This window comes from Pseudophryne corroboree, chromosome 9 (genome assembly GCF_028390025.1).
Source record: "Pseudophryne corroboree isolate aPseCor3 chromosome 9, aPseCor3.hap2, whole genome shotgun sequence".
In the NCBI taxonomy this organism is placed as follows: domain Eukaryota; kingdom Metazoa; phylum Chordata; class Amphibia; order Anura; family Myobatrachidae; genus Pseudophryne; species Pseudophryne corroboree.
In genome coordinates, this window is record NC_086452.1 from 421,136,732 (window position 1) to 421,161,308 (window position 24,577).

At 48.0% G+C, this 24,577-nt stretch overlaps 1 long non-coding RNA gene across 3 annotated transcripts in view; it reads right to left on the reverse strand.

Annotated features, from left to right (window-relative positions):
- The window catches only part of LOC134957103 (uncharacterized), a 304,559-nt gene extending 282,044 nt beyond the window's left edge, over positions 1-22,515 (reverse strand). For 2 of the 3 annotated variants that reach the window (XR_010186462.1, XR_010186461.1), the window contains exon 1: positions 22,409-22,511. This is a non-coding gene — a long non-coding RNA (uncharacterized LOC134957103). Of the gene's footprint in view, positions 1-22,408 lie in introns of all 3 variants that reach the window. The other variant, XR_010186460.1, reaches the window with a different exon arrangement.
- Between the last annotated feature and the right edge of the window lie 2,062 nt (positions 22,516-24,577).

Below are 24,577 nucleotides of genomic sequence, written 5' to 3' on the forward strand. Positions count from 1 at the left end.
AAATAGATTTACCGGTAGGTTTAAAATCTTATTTTCTGCTTATCTCTTTCAGCAGGTTCTGTATAGAGTGAGATGAAGACACCATGACACACTAGGCAGTGCTAGCATGAGATCTTTCAGGCACCTGTACTTGGGAGTTTGGTCAAGCATGTAGGAGCATGACCACTCATGAGAGACTGGCCAGGCCTGGGTATTTTAAGGGGGTATGGCCTAACATAAGGAGGTGTGGCAGGAGCAGGTCAAGGCGCGGGGGGGGGGGATCAGTGCGATTGCTCCCCCCTGCACAACCAGTGGAGACTTGGCTGAGGAGACATAGGCTGCTGCCAGGTAAGGGAGCGGCTTCAGGCACATCCATCAAGCCCCAGCCCAGGTAAATAGTACTGCCCTCCCCTCTCAGCAGCCCTTCTCGTAAGTAAGCTCCCTTCCTTGGGAATACATACGATTTGCCGGCGGTTGGGATGCTGGCGGTCGCATAACCAACCACAGCATCCCAACATTGCAGATGCCTACATTGAATGGGGTATTTCCACTCTGCCACCACCCTAATCTTAACCCTTGTGGGGTGGCAGCTAGAGCTAACCCCCGGGGGGTGTCAGCAATGGCTAACCCTAGGGGGGTGCGGCTTGGGCTAACCCTTCTACCCCGGGCCCTATCCCTAAGCCTGAACCCTGATGCTCACCTTTGGGATGTCAGCTGTTGGTGATCTGGCGCCCATCTCCTCAGTGGTATTGGCAGTCCGGCATCAGTCACATGACCGCCGGGCATCCCAACAGCGGAGATTCTGCACGTATCCCTTTCCTTGTCCTATCCCTCCCATCCATCCCTGCAAAAATGGGTTTTCCAGAAAGAAATTCACACTATATGCAACAACTACTTACCTTGCTTCCAGCAACACGACTCTCTGCACAGCCGGTTCTCTGAATCTGATCCAAACTGTAGCTTCAGTGCCGTATCTTTGTGGCATTGGGTAGACTTTGCACTCTGCTAGTGAGTCACACAATAATACCCCTTTCTCTGACATCCTAAGTGGATGCTGGGACTCCGTAAGGACCATGGGGAATAGCGGCTCCGCAGGAGATTGGGCACAACTAAAAGGAAGCTTTAGACTAACTGGTGTGCACTGGCTCCTCCCACTATGACCCTCCTCCAGACCTCAGTTAGAATCTTGTGCCCGGCTGAGCTGGATGCACACTAGGGGCTCTCCTGAGCTCCTAGAAAGAAAGTATATTTTAGGTTTTTTATTTTACAGTGAGATCTGCTGGCAACAGACTCACTGCAGCGAGGGACTAAGGGGAGAAGAAGCGAACCTACCTGACTGGAGGTAGCTTGGGCTTCTTAGGCTACTGGACACCATTAGCTCCAGAGGGATCGAACACAGGACCCGACCTCGATCGTTCGGTCCCGGAGCAGCGCCGCCGGCCCCCTTACAGAGCCAGAAGCAAGAAGTGTTCCGGAAAATCGGCGGCAGAAGACTTCTGTCTTCATCAAGGTAGCGCACAGCACTGCAGCTGAGCGCCATTGCTCCTCATGCACACCTCACACTCCGGTCACTGATGGGTGCAGGGCGCTGGGGGGGGGGGGGGGGGGGGGGGTGCCCTGAGGGCAATATAATACACCTTGGCTGGCAAATCTACACCATATATAGTCAGGAAGGCTATATAGGAGTAAAAATACCCCTGCCAGAATTCCAGAAAAAGCGGGAGAAGTCCGCCGGAAAAGGGGCGGGGCTATCTCCCTCAGCACACTGGCGCCATTTTTCCCTCACAGCTCCGCTGGAAGGACGCTCCCTGGCTCTCCCCTGCAGTGTCAAGCTACATAAGGGTAAAAAAGAGAGGGGGGGCACTAAATTAAGGCGCAGTATATATAATATAAGCAGCTATAAGGGAAAAAACACTCATTTATAGTGGGATCCCTGTGTTATATAGCGCTCTGGTGTGTGCTGGCATACTCTCTCTCTGTCTCCCCAAAGGGCTTTGTGGGGTCCTGTCCTCTGTCAGAGCATTCCCTGTGTGTATGCGGTGTGTCGGTACGGCTGTGTCGACATGTTTGATGAGGAGGCTTATGTGTAGGCGGAGCAGATGCCGATAAATGTGATGTCACCCCCTGCGGGGTCGACACCTGAGTGGATGGTTCTGTGGAAGGAATTATGCGACAGTGTCGACTCCTTGCATAAAAGGTTTGACGACATACCAAATATGGGACAGCCGGCTTCTCAGCCTGTGCCTGCCCAGGCTTCTCAAAAGCCATCAGGGGCTCTAAAACGCCCGCTACCTCAGATGGCAGACACAGATGTCGACACGGATACTGACTCCAGTGTCGACGACGATGAGACTAATGTAATTTCCAATAGGGCCACACGTTATATGATTGAGGCAATGAAAAATGTGTTGCATATTTCTGATGTTACCCCAGGTACCACAAAAAAGGGTATTATGTTTGGAGAGAAAAAACTACCAGTTGTTTTTCCTCCATCTGAGGAATTAAATGAAGTGTGTGAAGAAGCGTGGGCTTTCCCCGATAAGAAACTGGTAATTTCTAAGAGGTTACTAATGGCGTACCCTTTCCCGCCAGAGGATAGGTCACGTTGGGAAACATCCCCTAGGGTGGATAAAGCGCTCACACGCTTGTCAAAGAAGGTGGCACTACCGTCTCCGGATACGGCCGCCCTGAAGGAACCTGCTGATAGAAAGCAGGAGGCTATCCTGAAGTCTGTATACACACACACAGGTGTTATACTGAGACCAGCTATTGCTTCAGCATGGATGTGCAGTGCTGCAGCTGCGTGGTCAGATTCCCTGTCGGAAAATATTTATACCCTAGACAGGGACACTATATTGCTAACCGTAGAGCATATTAAAGACGCACTCTTATACATGAGGGATGCACAGAGGGATATTTGCCGGCTGGCATCTAAAATAAGTGCAATGTCCATTTCTGCCAGGAGAGGGTTATGGACTCGGCAGTGGACAGGAGATGCAGATTCTAAAAGGCACATGGAAGTTTTGCCTTATAAGGGTGAGGAGTTGTTCGGGGATGGTCTCTCGGACCTCGTTTCCACAGCAACAGCTGGGAAGTCTACATTTTTACCCCATGTTCCCTCACAGCCAAAGAAAGCACCGTATTATCAGGTACAGTCCTTTCGGCCCAATAAGGGCAAGCGGGTTAAAGGCGCGTCCTTTCTGCCCAGAGGCAGAGGTAGAGGGAAAAAGCTGCAGCATACAGCCAGTTCCCAGGAGCAAAAGTCCTCCCCCGCTTCCTCTAAGTCCACAGCATGACGCTGGGGCTCCACAGGCGGAGCCAGGTACGGTGGGGGCCCGTCTCAAAAATTTCAGCGATCAGTGGGCTCGCTCACGGGTGGATCCCTGGATCTTTCATGTAGTATCTCAGGGGTACAAGCTGGAATTCGAGACGTCTCCCCCCCGCCGTTTCCTCAAATCTGCCTTGCCAACAACTCCCTCAGGCAGGGAGGCAGTGATAGAGGCAATTCACAAGGTGATAGTAAAGGTGCCCCTACTTCAACAAAGACGGGGTTACTATTCCACAATGTTTGTGGTACCGAAACCGGACGGTTCGGTGAGACCCATTTTAAATTTGAAATCCTTGAACACGTATATAAAAAAATTCAAGTTCAAGATGGAATCGCTCAGGGCGGTTATTGCAAGCCTGGACGAGGGGGATTACATGGTATCACTGGACATCAAGGATGCTTACCTGCATGTCCCCATTTACCATCCTCACCAGGAGTACCTCAGATTTGTGGTACAGGATTGTCATTACCAATTCCAGACGTTGCCGTTCGGTCTATCCACGGCTCCGTGGGTCTTTACCAAGGTAATGGCCGAAATGATGATACTCCTTCGAAAAAAGGGAGTTTTAATTATCCCGTACTTGGACGATCTCCTGATAAAGGCGAGGTCCAGGGAGCAGTTGTTGGTCGGGGTAGCACTATCTCGGGAGGTGCTACAACAGCGCGACCGGATTCTAAATATTCCAAAGTCACAGCTGGTCCCTACGACACGTCTACTGTTCCTGGGGATGGTTCTGGACACAGAACAGAAAAAAGTGTTTCTCCTGGAGGAGAAGGCCAAGGAGCTGTCATCTCTAGTCAGAGGCCTCCTAAAACCAAAACAGGTGTCGGTGCATCACTGCACGCGGATCCTGGGAAAGATGGTAGCTTCCTACGAAGCAATTCCATTCGGCAGGTTCCATGCAAGAACCTTTCAGTGGGACCTGTTGGACAAGTGGTCCGGATCGCATCTTCAGATGCATCGGCTGATAACCCTGTCTCCAAGGACCAGGGTGTCTCTGCTGTGGTGGCTACAGAGTGCTCATCTTCAAGAGGGCCGCAGATTCGGCATACAGGACTGGGTCCTGGTGACCACGGATGCCAGCCTTCGAGGCTGGGGGGCAGTCACACAGGGAAGAAACTTCCAAGGACTATGGTCAAGTCAGGAGACTTCCCTGCACATAAATATTCTGGAGCTGAGGGCCATTTACAATGCCCTAAGTCAGGCAAAACCCCTGCTTCAAAACCAGCCGGTACTAATCCAGTCAGACAACATCACGGCGGTCGCCCATGTAAACCAACAGGGCGGCACGAGAAGCAGGACGGCGATGGCAGAAGCCACAAGGATTCTCCGATGGGCGGAAAATCACTTGCTTCCAAGTTGTTGGACGTAGTCAGGGCCCTGAAAATGTATGTTTCCAGGACAGCTGGAGTCAGAAAGACTGACTCGCTATTTATCCTGTATGCGCCCAACAAGTTGGGTGCACCTGCTTCAAAGCAGACTATTGCTCGCTGGATCTGTAGTACGATTCAGCTTGCATATTCTGCGGCTGGACTGCCGCATCCTAAATCAGTGAAAGCCCATTCCACGAGGAAGGTGGGCTCTTCTTGGGCGGCTGCCCGAGGGGTCTCGGCTCTACAACTTTGCCGAGCAGCTACTTGGTCGGGGTCAAACACATTTGCTAAATTCTACAAGTTTGACACTCTGGCTGAGGAGGACCTAGAGTTTGCCCATTCGGTGCTGCAGAGTCATCCGCACTCTCCCGCCCGTTTGGGAGCTTTGGTATAATCCCCATGGTCCTTACGGAGTCCCAGCATCCACTTAGGACGTCAGAGAAAATAAGAATTTACTCACCGGTAATTCTATTTCTCGTAGTCCGTAGTGGATGCTGGGCGCCCATCCCAAGTGCGGATTGTCTGCAATACTTGTATATAGTTATTGTTTAACTAAAGGGTTATTGTTGAGCCATCTGTTGAGAGGCTCAGTTGTTATCATACTGTTAACTGGGTATTGTATCACGAGTTATACGGTGTGATTGGTGTGGCTGGTATGAGTCTTACCCGGGATTCAAAATCCTTCCTTATTGTGTCAGCTCTTCCGGGCACAGTATCCTAACTGAGGTCTGGAGGAGGGTCATAGTGGGAGGAGCCAGTGCACACCAGTTAGTCTAAAGCTTTCTTTTAGTTGTGCCCAGTCTCCTGCGGAGCCGCTATTCCCCATGGTCCTTACGGAGTCCCAGCATCCACTACGGACTACGAGAAATAGAATTACCGGTGAGTAAATTCTTATTTTTCCACTAGCTCTAAAAACACGGGTAAATGCGCGGGGGTGCGCATTTACCCATGTTTTTTCCTAGTGGAAACGGCCCCCCCCCCTGCAAATTCCCGGATCAAGTGATCCGGGAATCCTACCTGGGTAGCTTGCCGGGTTGAACACGTGCGTGTTCAACCTGGAAAGCTGTGTAGTGTGAACGGAAGCCGTGTCGATGCGACACGGCTCCTATTCACAGTGTATGGAAGGGCGGCGCTGGGAGATTATGTGATCTCCCAGCACCGCCCCTGCAGCGTCACCAACCCGGCAATATGTCGGGTTGGTGAGCTGAGTGTAGAAGGGGGCTGTAGCACGGGTCGCAGCCGTGTCAGGCTCCCGGCTGCGACCCGTGCTACAAGTGGAAAAGGGGTATTAATAATCACGCTTGTGTATTCATTGAAGTGGCACAATTGTGTATTTTGCAGCACATGTAAGCCTGCTATGGGGAAGAGGGCTGATCCTAATAAAGAAATAAATCTTGAGATAAACAAAAAATGCTGGCTTCTAATCTGTTTCATATGTTGATAAAATATTGATACGCTCTCCTACAATTAATTAGAAAAGATCATGTTACACTGCAGGAAACAAATTGAAAATTTAATAAAGTAAGTTCGCTTCCAATTTCTTTTGAAGAGAGAAGCTAATTATGTCAGGATCTGTGATTTTAACTTTAATTAAACTGCAATTTAAAATATTCTAAAATACAAAAAACATTGTAGAAATAATTCTTTCGCGTCTTTGACTATTTTCGTTTCACATTACATGCTTGTAGTTATATTTTTCACATTGTAGTCGTTATGAGTATAATAAACCTTCGGAATATTAGTGACTTGTTTTTTTATATACGGTAGCATTGTAGAAACAATATTTATTTTACAGGAGTTGCATAAAAAGGAGAAACTATTTTATGCAGCAACTCTACTGTTACAGGGGAAGGCTTGTGGCAGCCGCTAGCTGGTCTATGGTATCCGGACTCTGGGTCGACACCCCTTAGGTCGACAGTGAATAGGTTGACACTACAAATAGGTCGACGTGACCATTAGGTCGACATGAACAAGGTCGACGTGCAACAAGGTCGACATGAGTTTTTCAAAAATTTTTATTTTTTTACTTTTTCATACTTTACGATCCACATGGACTACGATTGGGAACCAGTAACCTGCGGCGAGCGCAGCGGCAGCGGAGCGAGGCATCTTGCCCAAAGCATGGCGAGTCAAGCAAGCCATGCGAGGGGACACGGTGCACTAATTGGGGTTCCCAGTCACTTTACGAAGAAAACGACACAAAAAAAAGAAAGAAAAACTCATGTTGACCATTTTTTCCTGTCGACCTTGTTCATGTTGACCTAATGGCTATGTCGACCTATTTCTAGTATCGACCTAGACACTGTCGACCAATAGGTGTCGACCTAATGGGTGTCAACCTAGACACTGTCGACCCTGAGTCCCATACCCCTGGTATGCAGGTATACAGAATACAGTAAATGTCTTTTATCTAGAGATGAGCGGGTTTGGTTCCCTGAGAACCGAACCCCCCGAACTTCACTACCCGAGCCCGGGTCCGAGTCAGGCTCGGGTTTTCCCGCCCGACACGGAAACGAGAACGAGGCAAAACATCATTATTCCGCTGTCGGATTCTCATGGGGGTTTGTATTCCATATAAGGAGCCGCGCGTCGCCGCCATTTTCACTACGGCACTGGAAAGTGTAGAGAGAGGACGTGTCTCCATCCTCAGTATCCTGCATCAGTTCTGTGGTAGTGTCTTCGTCTTGTGCTGCATCAGTCCAGTCACAGTGGTTGTGTCCTCTGCTGCCATAAGTCCTGTGCTGCTGTATAAGTCCAGACCAGTGGTGCGGTCTTGTGCTGCATCAGTCCAGTGGTGGTGTATTGTGCTGCATCAGTCCAGTCACAGTGGTGGTGTCCTCTGCTGCCATATGTCCAGTGCTGCTGTATAAGTCCAGTCCAGTGGTGCTGTGTTGTGCTGCATCAGTCCAGTCACAGTGGTGGTGTGTTGTGCTGCATCAGTCCAGTCACAGTGGTGGTGTCCCCTGCTGCCATATGTCCAGTGCTGCTGTATAAGTCCAGTCCATTGCAGTGGTGATGTGTTATCCTGCATCAGTCCAGTGGTGGTGTCCCTGTGCTGCTGTATATGTCCAGTGGTACTGCCGTATATGTCCAGTGATACTGCTGTATATATGTCCATTGATACTGCCGTATATGTCCAGCGGTACTGCCGTATAAATCCAGTGATACTGCTGTATAATTCCAGTGGTACTGGTGTATAATTCCAGCAGTACTGTTGTATAAATCCAGTCCAGTGGTACTGCTGTATAATTCCAGTGGTACTGCCGTATAATTCCAGTGATACTGCTGTATAATTCCTGTGGTACTGCCGTATAATTCAAGCAGTACTGGCGTATAAATCCAGTCCAGTAGTACTGCTGTATAATTCCAGTGGTACTGCCGTATAATTCCAGTGATACTGCCGTATAATTCCAGTGGCACTGGCATATAATTCAAGCGGTACTGGTGTATAAATCCAGTCCAGTGATCCTGCCGTATATGTCCAGTGGTACTGCCGTATAATTCCAGTGATACTGCCGTATAATTCCAGTGGTACTGGCATATAATTCCAGCGGTACTGGTGTATAAATCCAGTCCAGTGATACTGCCGCATATGTCCAGTGGTACTGTCGTATAAATCCAGTGGTACTGCCATATAATTCCAGTGATACTGGCATATAATTCCAGCGGTACTGGCATATAAATCCAGTCCAGCTATACTGGCGTATAAATTCAATGGTACTGCCGTATAATTCCAGTGATCCTGCCATATAATTCCAGTGATCCTGCCAATAATTTCAGTGGTACTGGCGTATAAATCCAGTGATACTGCCGTATAAATCCAGTGGTACTGGCGTATAATTCCAGCGGTACTGCCATATAAATCCAGTCCAGTGATACTGCCGTATATGTCCAGTGGTACTGCCGTATAATTCCAGTGGTACTGCCGTATAATTCCAGTGATACTGTTGTATAATTCCAGTGGTACTGGAATATAATTCCAGTGGTACTGGCATATAAATCCAGTCCAGTGATACTGCCATATATGTCCAGTGGTACTGCCGTATAACTCCAGTGGTATTGCCATATAATTCCAGTGGTACTGCCGTATAATTCCAGTGGTACTGCCGTATAATACCAGCGGTACTGCCGTATAAATCCAGTCCAGTGATACTGCCGTATAATTCCATTGGTACTGCCGTATAATTCCAGTGATACTGTTGTATAATTCCAGTGGTACTGCCCTATAATTCCAGTGATACTGTTGTATAATTCCAGTGGTACTGGTGTATAATTCCAGAGGTACTGGCATATAAATCCAGTCCAGTGATACTGCCGTATATGTCCAGTGGTACTGCCGTATAACTCCAGTGGTACTGCCATATAATTCCAGTGATACTGTCGTATAGTTCCAGTGATCCTGCTGTATAATTCCAGTGGTACTGGCATATAAATCCAGTGATACTGCCGTATAATTCCAGTGGTACTGCCATATAAATCCAGTCTAGTGGTGCTGCCATATAAGTTCAGAGGTGCTGTTCTGTGCTGTATATTATTTACTCCAAATAAAGGGGTTATTAATATTTAATCCAAATAATTTTCACAGGGTTTGCCCTGTGTGGTGTAGAGGTACGCTCTCCTGTACCGTATATTGTTATATAACTCCAGAAAAATAATGGAGAACAAAAATTTGGAGGATAAAATTGGGAAAGATCAAGAACCACTCCCTCCTACTGCTGAAGCTGCTGCCACTAGTCATGACATAGATTATGAAATGCCATCAACGTCGCCTGCCAAGGCCGATGCCCAATGTCATAGTAGAGGGCATGTATAATCCAAAAAGCCAAAGTTCAGTAAAAATACCCAAAAAAAGAAATTTAAATGGTCTGAGGAGAAACGTAAACTTGCCAATATGCTATTTACGACACAGAGTGGCAAGGAACGGCTGAGGTCCTGGCCTATGTTCATGACTAGTGGTTCAGCTTCACATGACGATGGAAGCCCTCATACTCCCGCTAGAAAAATGATAAGAGTTAAGCTGGCAAAAGCACAGCAAAAAACTTTGCGTTCTAAGATGGTATCACAAATCCCCAAGGAGAGTCCAAGTGTGTTGGTGGTTGCGATGCCTGACCTTCCCAACACTGGATGGGAAGAGGTGGCTCCTTCCACCATTTGCACGCCCTCTGCAAGTGCTGGAAGGAGCACCCACAGTTCAGTTTCTGATATTCAAATTGAAGATGTCACTGTTGAAGTACACCAGGATGAGGATATGGGTTTTGCTGGCGCTGAGGAGGAAGTTGATGAGGAGGATTCTGATGGTGATGTGGTTTGTTTAAATCAGGCACTGGGGGAGACACCTGTTGTCCGTGGAATGAATGAGCCCATTGTGATGCCTGGGCAAAACACCAAAAAAGCCACCTCTTCGGCGTGGACTTATTTCTCCACAAATACGGACAACAGGTGTCAAGCCGTGTGTTACCTCTGTCAATCTGTAATAAGTAGGGGTAAGGGCATTAACCACCTAGGAACATCCTCCCTTATACGTCACCTGCTGCGCATTCATCAGAAGTCAGTGTCAAGTTGTGAAACTTTGGGTAAGAGCGTAAGCAGTCCACTGACACCTAAATCAGTTCTTCTTGTACCCAAACTCCTGCAAGCCACACCACCAACTCCCTCAACGTCAACTTCCTCCTCAGTCAGGAACGTCAGTAGTCCTGCAGGCCGTGTCACTGGTAAGACTGAGGAGTCCTCTCCTAACCGGGATTCCTCCGGAGGATCCTTGAGTGTTATGCCTACTGCTGCTGTTGCTGCCACTGCTGTTGTTGCTGCTGGGAGTCGATCGTCATCCCAGAAGGGAAGTCGGAAGACCACTTGTACTACTTCAACTAAGCAATTGACTATCCAACAGTCCTTTGTGAGGAAGAGGATATATGACAGCAGTCATTCTTTTACAAAGTGGATAATTGAGGCCTTGACAGCTATGTTGGTGTTAGACGTGCGCCCGTTATCCGCCATTAATTCAGTGGAACTTAGAGAATTGTTTGAGGTAGTGTGTCCCCAGTACCAAATCCCATCTAGGTTCCACTTCACTAGGCAGGCGATACCGAGAATGTACAGAGACGTCAGAAAAAGTGTCCTCAGTGTACTAAAAAATGCAGTTGTACCCACTGTCCACTTAACCACGAACATGTGGACAAGTGGAACCGGGCAGACTGAGGACGATATGGCTGTGACAGCCCACTGGGTAGATGTATTGCCTCCCGCAGCAACAACAACAGCAGCGACACCAGCAGCAGCATCTCGCAAACGCCAACTCGTTCCTAGGCAGGCTGCGATATGTATCACAGCTTTCCCGTAAGAGGCACACCGCTGACAACCTCCTACGGAAACTGGGGGACATCATCGCACAATGGCTTACCCCAATTAGACTCTCCTGGGGATTTGTGATATCGGACAAAGCCACCAATATTGTGCGTGCATTACATCTGGGCAAATTCCAGCATGTCCCATGTTTTGCACATACAATTAATTTGGTGGTGCAGAATTTTTTGAAAAATGACAGAGGGGTGCAGGAGATGCTGTCGGTGGCCAAATAAATTGCGGGCCACTTTCTACATTCAGCCACCGCGTGCCGAAGACTGGAGCGCCAGCAAACACTCCTGAACCTGCCCTGCCATTACCTGAAGCAAGAGGTGGTAACGAGGTGGAATTCAACACTCTATATGCTTCAGAGGATGGAGGAGCAGCAAAAGGCCATTCAAGCCTATACATCCACCTACGATATAGGCAAAGGAGGGGGAATGCACCTGATTGAAGCACAGTGGAAAATGATTTCCATCTTGTGCAAGGTTCTCCAACCCTTCAAACTTGCCACACGTGAAGTCAGTTCAGACACTGCCAGCTAGAGTTAGGTCATTCCCCTCATCAGGCTTTTGCAGAAGCAGCTGTTGAAATTGAAGGAGGAGCTAAGATGGAGCGATTCCGCAAAGTATGTGGGACTTGTGGATGGAGCCCTTCATTCGCTTTGCCAGGATTCAAGCATGGTCTATCTGTTGAAATCAGAGCACTATATTTTGGCCACCGTGCTCAATCCTAGGTTTAAAGCCTACGTTGTATCTCTCTTTCCGGCAGACACAAGTCAATCTGTTGAAATCAGAGCACTACATTTTGGCCACCATGCTCGATACTAGGTTTAAAGCCTACATTGTATCTCTCTTTCCGGCAGACAAAGACCTGCTGGTGAGAAAATTGTCAACTCAAGCGGAACGTGACCCGTCAACAGCTCCTCCTTCACTTTCTCCCGCAACTGGGGCTGCGAGGAAAAGGATAACATTTCCTAGCCCACCCGCTGGCGGTGATGCAGGGCAGTCAGGCGCGAGTGCTGACATCTGGTCCGGACTGAAGGACCTGCCAACGATTACTGACATGTCTACTGTCACTGCATATGATTCTGTCACCATTGAAAGATTGGTGGAGGATTATATGAGTGACAGCATCCAAGTAGGCATGTCATACAGTCCGTACGTATACTGGCAGGAAAAAGAGGCAATTTGGATGCCCTTGCACAAACTGTCTTTATTTTTACCTAAGTTGCCCCCCCTCCAGTGTGTACTCCAAAAGAGTGTTTAGTGCAGCCGGTAACCTTGTCAGCGATCGGCATAGGAGGTTACTTCCACAAAATGTGGAAAAGATGATGTTCATCAAAATGAATTATAAATTCCTCCGGGAAGACCTTTACCAGCAATTGCCTACAGAAAGTAAACAGGGACCTGTGATGGTGGATTCCAGTGGGGACGAATTAATGCTCTGTGAGGAGGAGGATGTACACACTGACAGGGGTGAGGAATCGGAGGATGAGGATGAGGTCGACATCTTGCCACTGTAGAGCCAGTTTGTGCAAGGAGAGATTGCTTCTTTTTTGGTGGTGTCCCACACAAACCATTCATTTCAGCCACAGTCATGTGGCAGACCCTGTCGCTGAAATGATTGGTTTGTTAAAGTGTGCATGTCCTGTTTATACAACATAAGGGTGGGTGGGAGGGCCCAAGAACAATTCCATCTTGCACCTCTTTTTCTTCTTTGCATTATGTGCTGTTTGGGGACTAGTTTTTTTAAAGTGCCATCCTTTCTGACACTGCCATACAACTCCAGGGGTACTGTCGTATAAGTCCAGTCTAGTGGTGCTGTCTTGTGCTGCATCAGTCCAGTGGTGGTGTCTTGTGCTGCTATAAGTCCAGTGTGTTATGAGCCACGGCAGTGGCTCATTCCTGTTTTTCATTTTGGTTATGTATTTTGTGTTATACTTCTGTTTCTGTTCCCCGTGGGTGTCATGGGGTGTCCGGTGTCCACCCTTAAGGAGAGGCTACTGTTATGAACCACAAGCAGTGGTTCATTCCTGTTTATGTATTTTATGTTATAGTTCTCTTGCAGGCCAGGATTTCCCATTGCTATGGTTTAGAAGACTCTTGTTTGCTGCCGGTGGTGAGTCTGTGTAATTGCAGCCTGTTTCCATGTGTTTAGCCTCACCTGTCTGTTAATTGCACCTGTCAGTTGTGCAGCAGGGTAGCTGCACAACATAATTAATTAGGTTCTCTGCAGCTATTGGAGGGCTGCCTGTTATATTCTGTCTCAGTGCATTACACAGACGCCGGTGATAGCTTCTGTCTAGCTGCTTCCAGCCTTGAAACATTCCTGTCCAGGAGGCCAGTGTCTGATCCAGTGTCTGATCCAGTGTCTGATCCAGTGTCTGATCCAGTGTCCTGCCTTGAAGCGTTCCTGTCCAGAAGTCCAGTGGCTTTGTCTGTTCCTGATCCTGTATCCTGTTCCTTGGTGTCCACTGGTCTGTCATTGGAACTCTGCCTGTCCTCCGGTCCTGAGAGCTTGTGTCGGCTACTTTGGGGGTTCCTGTCCGTTTGCCAGTGTTTGTGCCGGTTTCGTGAGTAGCGGCTTTGCCGCGTCCGTCGGCTTAGGCCGTAGCTACTTGTTGTTTTGCTTTGGATTTATCTGCAGAGGGTTCTGCGTGTGCTGTCCTCGCTGGTTCACAGCGGTGTTGTCTCGGCATGTGGACAGCACTGCCTGAGTTGTAGTTTTTTGTCTCGGCGGCTGTGCCGCACATGCTTTGTTTGAGTTCTGTGGCACCCCTAGCTAGGTACTTCCTTCTTTAGGTAGAGGTTCCCCCTTGTCATCATCCCATTTCAGCTTTTGCCTTGTCTCCAACTAAGACCGGGGGGCATCGGAGTTGGGCAGACATAATCCGCCCTTCAAACGCGGCTGCCGTGGGCCCAAGAAACCATAGTCTCGCAGGCGTAAGCGGACAACGAGGGTGAGACAACGGAGTCAGGTTTCTGTAGGGGTTGCTGCCGAGCTCTATCTATTGCAGCATTACGTTCCTGTACTTGGGGCTCATCCGCCCAGTTCCAGGAGTACCAAGTACAGTGAACGTAACACAGTGGTTGTGTCCTGTGCTGTATAATTATTATTTACTCCAAATAAAAGAGTTATATAAATTACTTATATTATTATCCAAATAATTTTTACAGGGTTTGCCCTGTGTGGTGTAGGGGTACGCTCGCCGTTGCTGCATATTATTATAATAGCTCCAAATAAAAGGGTTATTATCCAAATAAATTTTACAGGCTTTGCCGTGTGTGTGTGGTTTAGGGGTACGCTCTCCTGTGCCACCAACATTGTGCGTGTATTACATCTGGGCAAATTCCAGCATGTCCCATGTTGTTTGTGCGGCACACTTGTATCGCTTAGCTTAGTCATACAGCTACCTCATTGCACCTCTTTTTCTTCTTTGCATGATGTGCTGTTTGGGGCCTGTTTTTAAAAAATCTGCCATCCTGTCTGCCACTGCAATGCCACTCCTAGATGGGCCAGGTGTTTGTGCCGCACACTTGTGTCGCTTAGCTTAGTCATCCAGCGACCTCGTGCAACCTTTTGGCCTAAAAACAATATTGTGAGGTGTTCAGAATAGACTGGAAATCAGTGGAAATTAATGTTATTGAGGTTAATAATGCCTTAGGCTAGAAATTACCCCCAAATTATGTGATTTTAGCTGTTTTTATGTTTTTTTTCAAAAATCATCCAGATCCAAAACCAAAACACGAAAGAGTGGTTTTGACAAAACCAATCCAGATCCAAAACACGAGCATGGAACCAAAACACAAAACACAAAAGTGCCCTCCGCACATCTCTACTTTTATCACAATGCATTTAGTTTTACTATAAATTACTCTTTGATGGATTATTCCATGTGTATTCCCTACACATCCAGTGAGTCCTAGGGAGAAAGTAATAGACAAGCTCAAGACCTCAGATAAGCAGTCTTTTATTACGTGTGATGTACACATAGGCCCTCATTCCGAGTTGATCGGTCGCAAGGCGAATTTAGCAGAGTTACACACGCTTAGTCTACGCCTACTGGGAGTGTATCTTAGCATCTTAAAAGTGCGAACGAAGTTTACGCAATATTGCGAACAAAAAAAACTTAGCAGTTTTAGAGTAGCTCCAGACTTACTCTGCCTGTGCGATCAGTTCAGTGCTTGTCGTTCCTGGTTTGACGTCACAAACACTCCCAGCGTTCGCCCAGACACTCCCCCGTTTCTCCGGCCACTCCTGCGTTTTTTCCGGAAACGGTAGCGTTTTCATCCACACGCCCATAAAACGCCGTGTTTCCGCCCAGTAACACCCATTTCCTGTCAATCACACTACGTTCGCCGGTGCGAACAAAAAGCCGTGAGTAAAAATCCTTTCTTCATAGCAGAATTACTTAGCGCAGTCACAGTGCGAACATTGCGCATGCGCTCTAAGCTGATTTTCACTGCGATGCGAAAAAAAAGAACGAGCGAACGACTCGGAATGAGGGCCATAATTGGGCTGATGCAGGTTTGGGCACAAGTATTGCTGCCGTCATTGCGCAAACAGACTAATGCCCTTATTTATCAATGAGTGATAAATTTCACTGTGAGTGATAAATTGCACCAGCCAATCCGCTCCTAACTGGCATTTTTCAAACACAGCCTTTGACATGGAAGTTACAGTAGGAGCTGACTGGCTGGTGCAATTTATCAGTCACAGTGAAATTTATCACTCATTGATAAATGAGGGCATAATGGCCCAGATTTATCAAGCCCTGGAGAGTGATAAATGGTACAGTGATAAAGTACCAGCCAACCAGCTCCTGTCATTTTTCAAACACAGCCTGCGACATGGAAGTTAGGAACCGATTCTTTGGTACTTTATCACCATGCTATTTATCACTCTCCAAGGCTTGATAAAAGGGGGTCTATATTCGCCCGTATGCTGAGTTGTATTCATAGTTACAAGCAGACCACCCAGTGGCAAACGCAGGATTTTCATGGGGGGGTTTCCGTGTGCGCGCGTGTATGTGTGTGTGTGCTCGTAATTGAGTAGCCAGCACACTGCACAAGCTGTATGTATGTATATAATAAGAATTTACTTACCGATAATTCTATTTCTCGGAGTCCGTAGTGGATGCTGGGGTTCCTGAAAGGACCATGGGGAACAGCGGCTCCGCAGGAGACAGGGCACAAAAAAGTAAAGCTTTACTAGGTCAGGTGGTGTGCACTGGCTCCTCCCCCTATGACCCTCCTCCAGACTCCAGTTAGGTACTGTGCCCGGACGAGCATACACAATAAGGGAGGCATTTTGAATCCCGGGTAAGACTCATACCAGCCACACCAATCACACCGTACAACTTGTGATCTAAACCCAGTTAACAGTATGACAACAGAAAGGGCCTCTTAAAGATGGCTCCTTAACAATAACCCGAATTAGTTAACAATAACTATGTACAAGTATTGCAGATAATCCGCACTTGGGATGGGCGCCCAGCATCCACTACGGACTCCGAGAAATAGAATTATCGGTAAGTAAATTCTTATTTTCTCTATCGTCCTAAGTGGATGCTGGGGTTCCTGAAAGGACCATGGGGATTATACCAAAGCTCCCAAACGGGCGGGAGAGTGCGGATGACTCTGCAGCACCGAATGAGAGAACTCCAGGTCCTCCTTTGCCAGGGTATCAAATTTGTAAAATTTTACAAACGTGTTCTCCCCCGACCACGTAGCTGCTCGGCAGAGTTGTAATGCCGAGACCCCTCGGGCAGCCGCCCAAGATGAGCCCACCTTCCTTGTGGAGTGGGCTTTTACAGTTTTAGGCTGTGGCAGGCCTGCCACAGAATGTGCAAGTTGAATTGTGTTACAAATCCAACGAGCAATCGACTGCTTAGAAGCAGGTGCGCCCAACTTGTTGGGTGCATACAATATAAACAGCGAGTCAGATTTTCTGACTCCAGCCGTCCTTGCAATGTATATTTTTAAGGCTCTGACAACGTCCAACAACTTGGAGTCCTCCAAGTCGCTAGTGGCCGCAGGCACCACAATAGGTTGGTTCAGATGAAATGCTGATACCACTTTAGGGAGAAAATGCGGACGAGTCCGCAGTTCTGCCCTATCCGAATGGAAGATTAGATAAGGACTTTTATAAGATAAAGCCGCCAATTCAGATACTCTCCTGGCAGAGGCCAGGGCTAGTAACATAGTCACTTTCAATGTGAGATATTTCAAATCCACCTTTTTCAATGGTTCAAACCAATGGGATTTGAGGAAATCTAAAACTACATTTAGATCCCACGGTGCCACCGGAGGCACCACAGGAGGCTGTATATGCAGTACTCCCTTGACAAAAGTCTGGACCTCAGGGACAGAGGCCAATTCTTTTTGGAAGAATATTGACAGGGCCGAAATTTGAACCTTAATGGATCCCAATTTGAGACCCATAGATAATCCTGATTGCAGGAAATGTAGGAAACGACCCAGTTGGAATTCCTCCGTCGGAACCCTCCGATCCTCGCACCACGCTACATATTTTCGCCAAATGCGGTGATAATGTTTCACGGTGACTTCCTTCCGTGCCTTAATCAAGGTAGGAATGACTTCTTCTGGAATGCCTTTCCCTTTTAGGATCTGGCGTTCAACCGCCATGCCGTCAAACGCAGCCGCGGTAAGTCTTGAAAAAGACAGGGACCCTGCTGTAGCAGGTCCCTTCTCAGAGGTAGAGGCCACGGTTCGTCCGTGAGCATCTCTTGAAGTTCCGGATACCAAGTCCTTCTCGGCCAATCCGGAACCACTAGTATTGTTCTTACTCTTCTTTGCCGTATGATCTTCAATACCTTTGGTATGAGCGGCAGAGGAGGAAACACATACACTGACTGGTACACCCAAGGAGTTACCAGTGCGTCCACAGCTATTGCCTGTGGATCTCTTGACCTGGCGCAATATTTGTCCAGTTTCTTGTTGAGGCGAGACGCCATCATGTCTACAATTGGTCTTTCCCAACGGTCTATTAACATGTTAAAGACTTCTGGATGTAGACCCCACTCTCCCGGATGAAGATCGTGTCTGCTGAGGAAGTCTGCTTCCCAGTTGTCCACGCCCGGGATGAACACTGCTGACAGTGCTATCACGTGATTCTCCGCCCAGCGAAGAATCTTGGCAGCTTCTGCCATTGCACTCCTGCTTCTTGTGCCGCCCTGCCTGTTTACATGGGCGACCGCCGTGATGTTGTCCGACTGAATCAACACCGGCTTTCCTTGCAGGAGAAGTTCCGCCTGGCTTAGAGCATTGTAGATTGCTCTTAGTTCCAGAATGTTTATGTGAAGAGACTTTTCCAGACTCGTCCATACTCCCTGGAAGTTTCTTCCTTGTGTGACTGCTCCCCAGCCTCTCAGGCTGGCGTCCGTGGTCACCAGGATCCAATCCTGAATGCCGAATCTGCGGCCTTCTAATAGGTGAGCCTTCTGCAACCACCACAGAAGTGACACCCTTGTCTTTGGTGACAGGGTTATTCGCAGGTGCATCTGCAGATGCGACCCTGACCATTTGTCCAACAGATCCCTTTGGAATATTCTTGCATGGAATCTGCCGAATGGAATTGCTTCGTAAGAAGCCACCATTTTTCCCAGGACTCTTGTGCATTGATGTACTGACACTTTTCCTGGTTTTAGGAGGTTCCTGACCAGATCGGATAACTCCTTGGCTTTTTCCTCTGGAAGGAAAACCTTTTTCTGAACCGTGTCCAGAATCATTCCTAGGAACAGCAGACGAGTTGTCGGGATTAAATGGGATTTTGGAATATTCAGAATCCACCCGTGTTGTCTTAGCACCTCTTGAGATAGTGCTAAAGCTGTCTCCAGCTGTTCTCTGGACCTTGCCCTTATTAGGAGATCGTCCAAGTATGGGATAACTAATACGCCTTTTCTTCGAAGAAGAATCATCATCTCGGCCATTACCTTGGTAAAGACCCGAGGCGCCGTGGACAATCCGAACGGCAGCGTCTGAAACTGATAGTGACAGTTTTGAACAATGAACCTGAGGTACCCCTGGTGTGCGGGGTAAATCGGAACGTGTAGATACGCATCCTTGATGTCCAAGGATACCATAAAGTCCCCTTCTTCCAGGTTCGCTATCACTGCTCTGAGTGACTCCATCTTGAACTTGAACTTTTTTATGTAGAGGTTCAAGGACTTCAGATTTAGAATAGGCCTTACCGAGCCATCCGGCTTCGGTACCACAAATAGAGTGGAATAATACCCCTTTCCTTGTTGTAATAGGGGTACTTTGACTATCACCTGCTGAGCGTACAGCTTGTGAATGGCTTCCAACACCCTCTCCCTTTCGGAAGAGACGGTTGGTAAGGCAGACTTCAGGAAACGATGAGGAGGATCCGTCTCTAATTCCAACCTGTACCCCTGAGATATTATCTGCAGGATCCAGGGGTCTACCTGCGAGTGAGCCCACTGCGCGCTGTAATTTTTGAGACGGCCCCCCACTGTCCCCGAGTCCGCTTGAGAGGCCCCAGCGTCATGCTGAGGTTTTTGCAGGAGCCGGGGAGGGCTTCTGTTCCTGGGAAGGAGCTGCCTGTTGGTGTCTCCTCCCTCTTCCTCTGCCTCGTGGCAGGTACGACAAGCCCTTTGCTCTCTTATTTTTGTAGGAGCGAAAAGGCTGCGGTTGAAAGGTCGGTGCCTTTCTCTGTTGGGGAGTGACTTGAGGTAAAAAAGTGGATTTCCCGGCAGTAGCCGTGGCCACCAAGTCTGATAGACCAACTCCAAATAACTCCTCCCCTTTATACGGCAAAACCTCCATGTGATGTTTTGAATCCGCATCGCCTGTCCACTGTCGTGTCCATAAGGCTCTTCTGGCTGAAATGGACATAGCACTCACCCGAGATGCCAGTGTGCAAATATCCCTCTGTGCATCACGCATATAGATAAATGCATCCTTTATTTGTTCTAACGACAGTAAAACATTGTCCCTATCTAGGGTATCAATATTTTCAATCAGGGATTCTGACCAAACTACTCCAGCACTGCACATCCAGGCAGTTGCTATAGCTGGTCGTAGTATAACACCTGCATGTGTGTATATATTCTTTTGAATAACTTCCATCTTTCTATCTGATGGATCCTTAAGTGCGGCCGTCTCAGGAGAGGGTAACGCCACTTGTTTGGATAAGCGTGTGAGCGCCTTGTCCACCTTAGGGGGTGTTTCCCAGCGCGCCCTAACCTCTGGCGGGAAAGGGTATAATGCCAATAACTTTTTTGAAATTATCAACTTTTTATCAGGAGCAACCCACGCTTCATCACACACGTCATTTAATTCTTCTGATTCAGGAAAAACTGTTTGTAGTTTTTTCACACCATACATAATACCCTGTTTTACGGTATCTGTAGTATCAGCTAAATGTAACGTCTCCTTCATTGCCAAAATCATATAACGTGTGGCCCTACTGGAAAATACGTTTGAATTTCTACCGTCGTCACTGGAATCAGTGCCCGTGTCTGGGTCTGTGTCGACCGACTGAGGCAAAGGGCGTTTTACAGCCCCTGACGGTGTTTGAGGCGCCTGGACAGGCATTAATTGATTGTCCGGCCGCCTCATGTCCTCAACTGACTGTTTAAGGGAAGATAAACCATCACGTAATTCCACAAATAAAGGCATCCATTCTGGTGTCGACCCCCTGGGGGGTGACATCTGCATATTTGGCAATTGCTCCGCCTCCACACCAATATCGTCCTCATACATGTCGACACCACGTACCGACACACACCGCAAACTCACAGGGAATGCTCTAATGAAGACAGGACCCACTAGCCCTTTTGGGGAGACAGAGGGAGAGTCTGCCAGCACACACCACAAAGCGCTATATATACAAGGGATATCCTTATATTAAGTGCTCCCTTATAGCTGCTTTAATATATATATATATATATAGCCATTAATGTGCCCCCCCTCTCTGTTTTACCCTGTTTCTGTAGTGCCGTGCAGGGGAGAGACCTGGGAGCCGTTCTGACCAGCGGAGCTGTGACAGAAAATGGCGCCGTGTGCTGAGGAGATAGGCCCCGCCCCTTTTTCGGCGGGTTCTTCTCCCGCTATTTTTCCAGTCAGGCAGGGGTTAAATATCTCCATATAGCCCCTATGGGCTATATGTGAGGTATTTTTAGCCTTGTATAAGGTTTATATTTGCCTCTCAGAGCGCCCCCCCCCAGCGCTCTGCACCCTCAGTGACTGCCCAGTGAAGTGTGCTGAGAGGAAAATGGCGCACAGCTGCAGTGCTGTGCGCTACCTTATGAAGACTGAGGAGTCTTCAGCCGCCGGTTTCCGGACCTCTTCACGCTTCAGCATCTGCAAGGGGGTCGGCGGCGCGGCTCCGGGACCGGACTCCACGGCTGGGCCTGTGTTCGATCCCTCTGGAGCTAATGGTGTCCAGTAGCCAAGCAGCAAATCCACTCTGCATGCAGGTGAGTTTACTACTTTCCCCCTAAGTCCCACGTTGCAGTGATCCTGTTGCCAGCAGGACTCACTGTAAAGAAAAAAAAACCTAAACTAAACTTTCTCTAAGCAGCTCTTTAGGAGAGCCACCTAGATTGCACCCTTCTCGTTCGGGCACAAAATCTAACTGGAGTCTGGAGGAGGGTCATAGGGGGAGGAGCCAGTGCACACCACCTGACCTAGTAAAGCTTTACTTTTTTGTGCCCTGTCTCCTGCGGAGCCGCTGTTCCCCATGGTCCTTTCAGGAACCCCAGCATCCACTTAGGACGATAGAGAAATATATATATATATACATATATACACACATATACATACGTACATACATACACACACATACATATATATATACACACACACACACACACACACACACACACACACACACACACAGAACATCTGTACATAGACATACACACATACTGTACACAGCATACATGTGTGTGTACACACACAGTTTACATGCACACATCATACACACACACACACACACACACACAGTAAACATACTAACAGTATACATGCAAACATACAAACATAGTATACATGCACACAGCCACACACGCACAGTATACATGCACACAACACACACACAGTACACATGCATACAGCATATATACATACACACACAGCATACATAGTTACACATTATACATGCACACAGCATACTGTACATTAGTGATGAGCGCACACAGTATACATGCACACACAGTACACATGCATACAGCATATATACATACACACACTATATATGCACACAGCAAACATACATAGTTACACACACACACACACACACTATACATGTACTTAGCATACATACATTAATACACACACACTATACATTTTACATAGCAATACACACATCCATTAACATTGAACAGAACCCCCTCCTCACCTTACACTACAGTGGGAGCCGAAGACAGCAGACACTGCCTCACGTAGCTCTGTCTCATGGCCCCTTGAACTGCCTGAGAGGAGCTGCGCGCTTCCGCTGCAGCTCCCCCTACAGGCAGCCAGCAGCAGCAGCAGCAGCAGCCAGGTTCACACTGTCACTCGGACAGTGTAAAGAGGAGGGAGCTGCTGCATAAGCTTCTCCTCATTTAAAAATAAAATTAAAAATCGGACGGGAGCGCCGATGGATCGGAGACCAGGGGGGGTTTCTAGGTACGGAGACCAGGGGGGGTTTCTAGGTACTCGGAACCCCCCCCTGCGTGCGCGTATGCCACCCTATCTGCATACCAGGGGTATATTAACGCCCAAGGGGGCCCGTGTGCAGCAGGCTTAACTCCCCTCAGCAGTACATCTTACCTTTTGCATCGGCAAGCAGGTCCCTCCTCAGTACCACCTTCCCAGTGATATTCTGGAAAATGGGCACAAGGGAGCACAGTGCCAGAGTCTTTGCTTTCACTGAGTGGTGTCAATTTCCCGAAGATGTCACTGAGAAGATGGCGCCAAAGAGGAGGAGGGGCCCGCTTGCCAGTGCGCAGGGTGAGTATAATATGGGTACAGGAGGTGCAGTGCAGGTACAGGGGGCTGTATGCACAGGGGGCTGTATGCACTGCATGCCCCGCACCCATTACAAATACACCTATGCTGTACACTTGGGGGTCCATATTCCAAGCCTTTGAGAGAGATAAAGTAGAGAGTGATAAAGTATCAGCCAATCAGCTCCTAACTGTAATTTTTCAAACACAGCTTGTAACATGACAGTTAGGAGCTGATTGGTTGTTACTTTATCTTCATCCACTTTTTATCTCTCCACTTTATCTTTCTCCAAGAAATAGTACATAGACCCCTTGTTTAATACCCGACTTCAGTATCATTTCAGCCTTGTACCAGCACTATTTTTGGTGCAGATTATATTGTATGACAACAGAATTGTGCTAATTCTTTGAAGGCTTAATGCACCTACCCTACGCATTTAAGCAGAGTCAGGGCCATAGAGAGCAGAGCCGGTCCTGGGTAATGTAAGGGGTGTGGACTAATCATGATCATGCCCCCTAAATGATATGAACAAACTGTATGCGAAGCGGCGCCATGAGCTGCAAAGGAGGGCACCATGCTCGCTAGCCCCCCCCCCTTTTCCCACACACACATACCCAGAATCAGGGTCGGACTGGCCCACAGGGGTACAGGGGAAACCACCGGTGGGCCCCACTGTCTGAGGGCCCACTCCTTCCTCTAGGGATCAGGTTCCAGATACTTGCACTTGTATTATACATGGTAGATATGTTGCATTACACTGCACAAGACTATTGTGCATTTCAAGCCTCTGTGGAGGCTGGCCACACCCCCTTTGTAGGCTGGTCACACCCCTAAGTATGGGCCCCTATCACTGCATTCCCCCGGTGTTCCCTTCATACCCCAGTCCGACACTGCCCAGAATGCATAGAACACTAGACCCACCGCAGTTCAGCATACAGCTCCCCCTCCCTCTCGGCCAGAGTTGTCTATGCTAGTTATAACAGTTTCAGAAAGTAGCCATACACTGGCAGCGGATGGAATGGGGTTCTTTACAAATACTGCTATGAGGCCTCTAGATTTCTAATTATGGGCCCTAATACAGACCTGATCACAGCAGCAACATTTTTATCTAATGGGCAAAACCATGTGCACTGCAGGTGGGGCAGATGTAACATATGCAGAGAGAGTTAGATTTGGGTGGGGTGTGTTCAAACTGAAATATAAATTGCAGTGTAAAAATAAAGCAGCCAGTATTTACCCTGCACACAAACAATATAATAACCCACCGAAATCTAACTGCACGTTATATCTGTCCCACCTGCAGTGCACATGGTTTTGCCCATTAGAGAAATATTATGCTGCTGCGATCAAGTCTGAATTAGGTCCTATGTCCCTAGCCCACACAAATAACAACAAAAAAAGCATTTAAAAGGAGAGCTACCGGTATAGCGCAATTACAGTATTTTACACCCACATTTTTCATGTGTTCTTTTCCGCATCAGAGATATACAGTATATATGCATGCAGGCCGAAATCATGTTTATGCAAAATATTCTATTTAGGCAAATTACATTTACATCAATTTATACTGCAGCTGCCA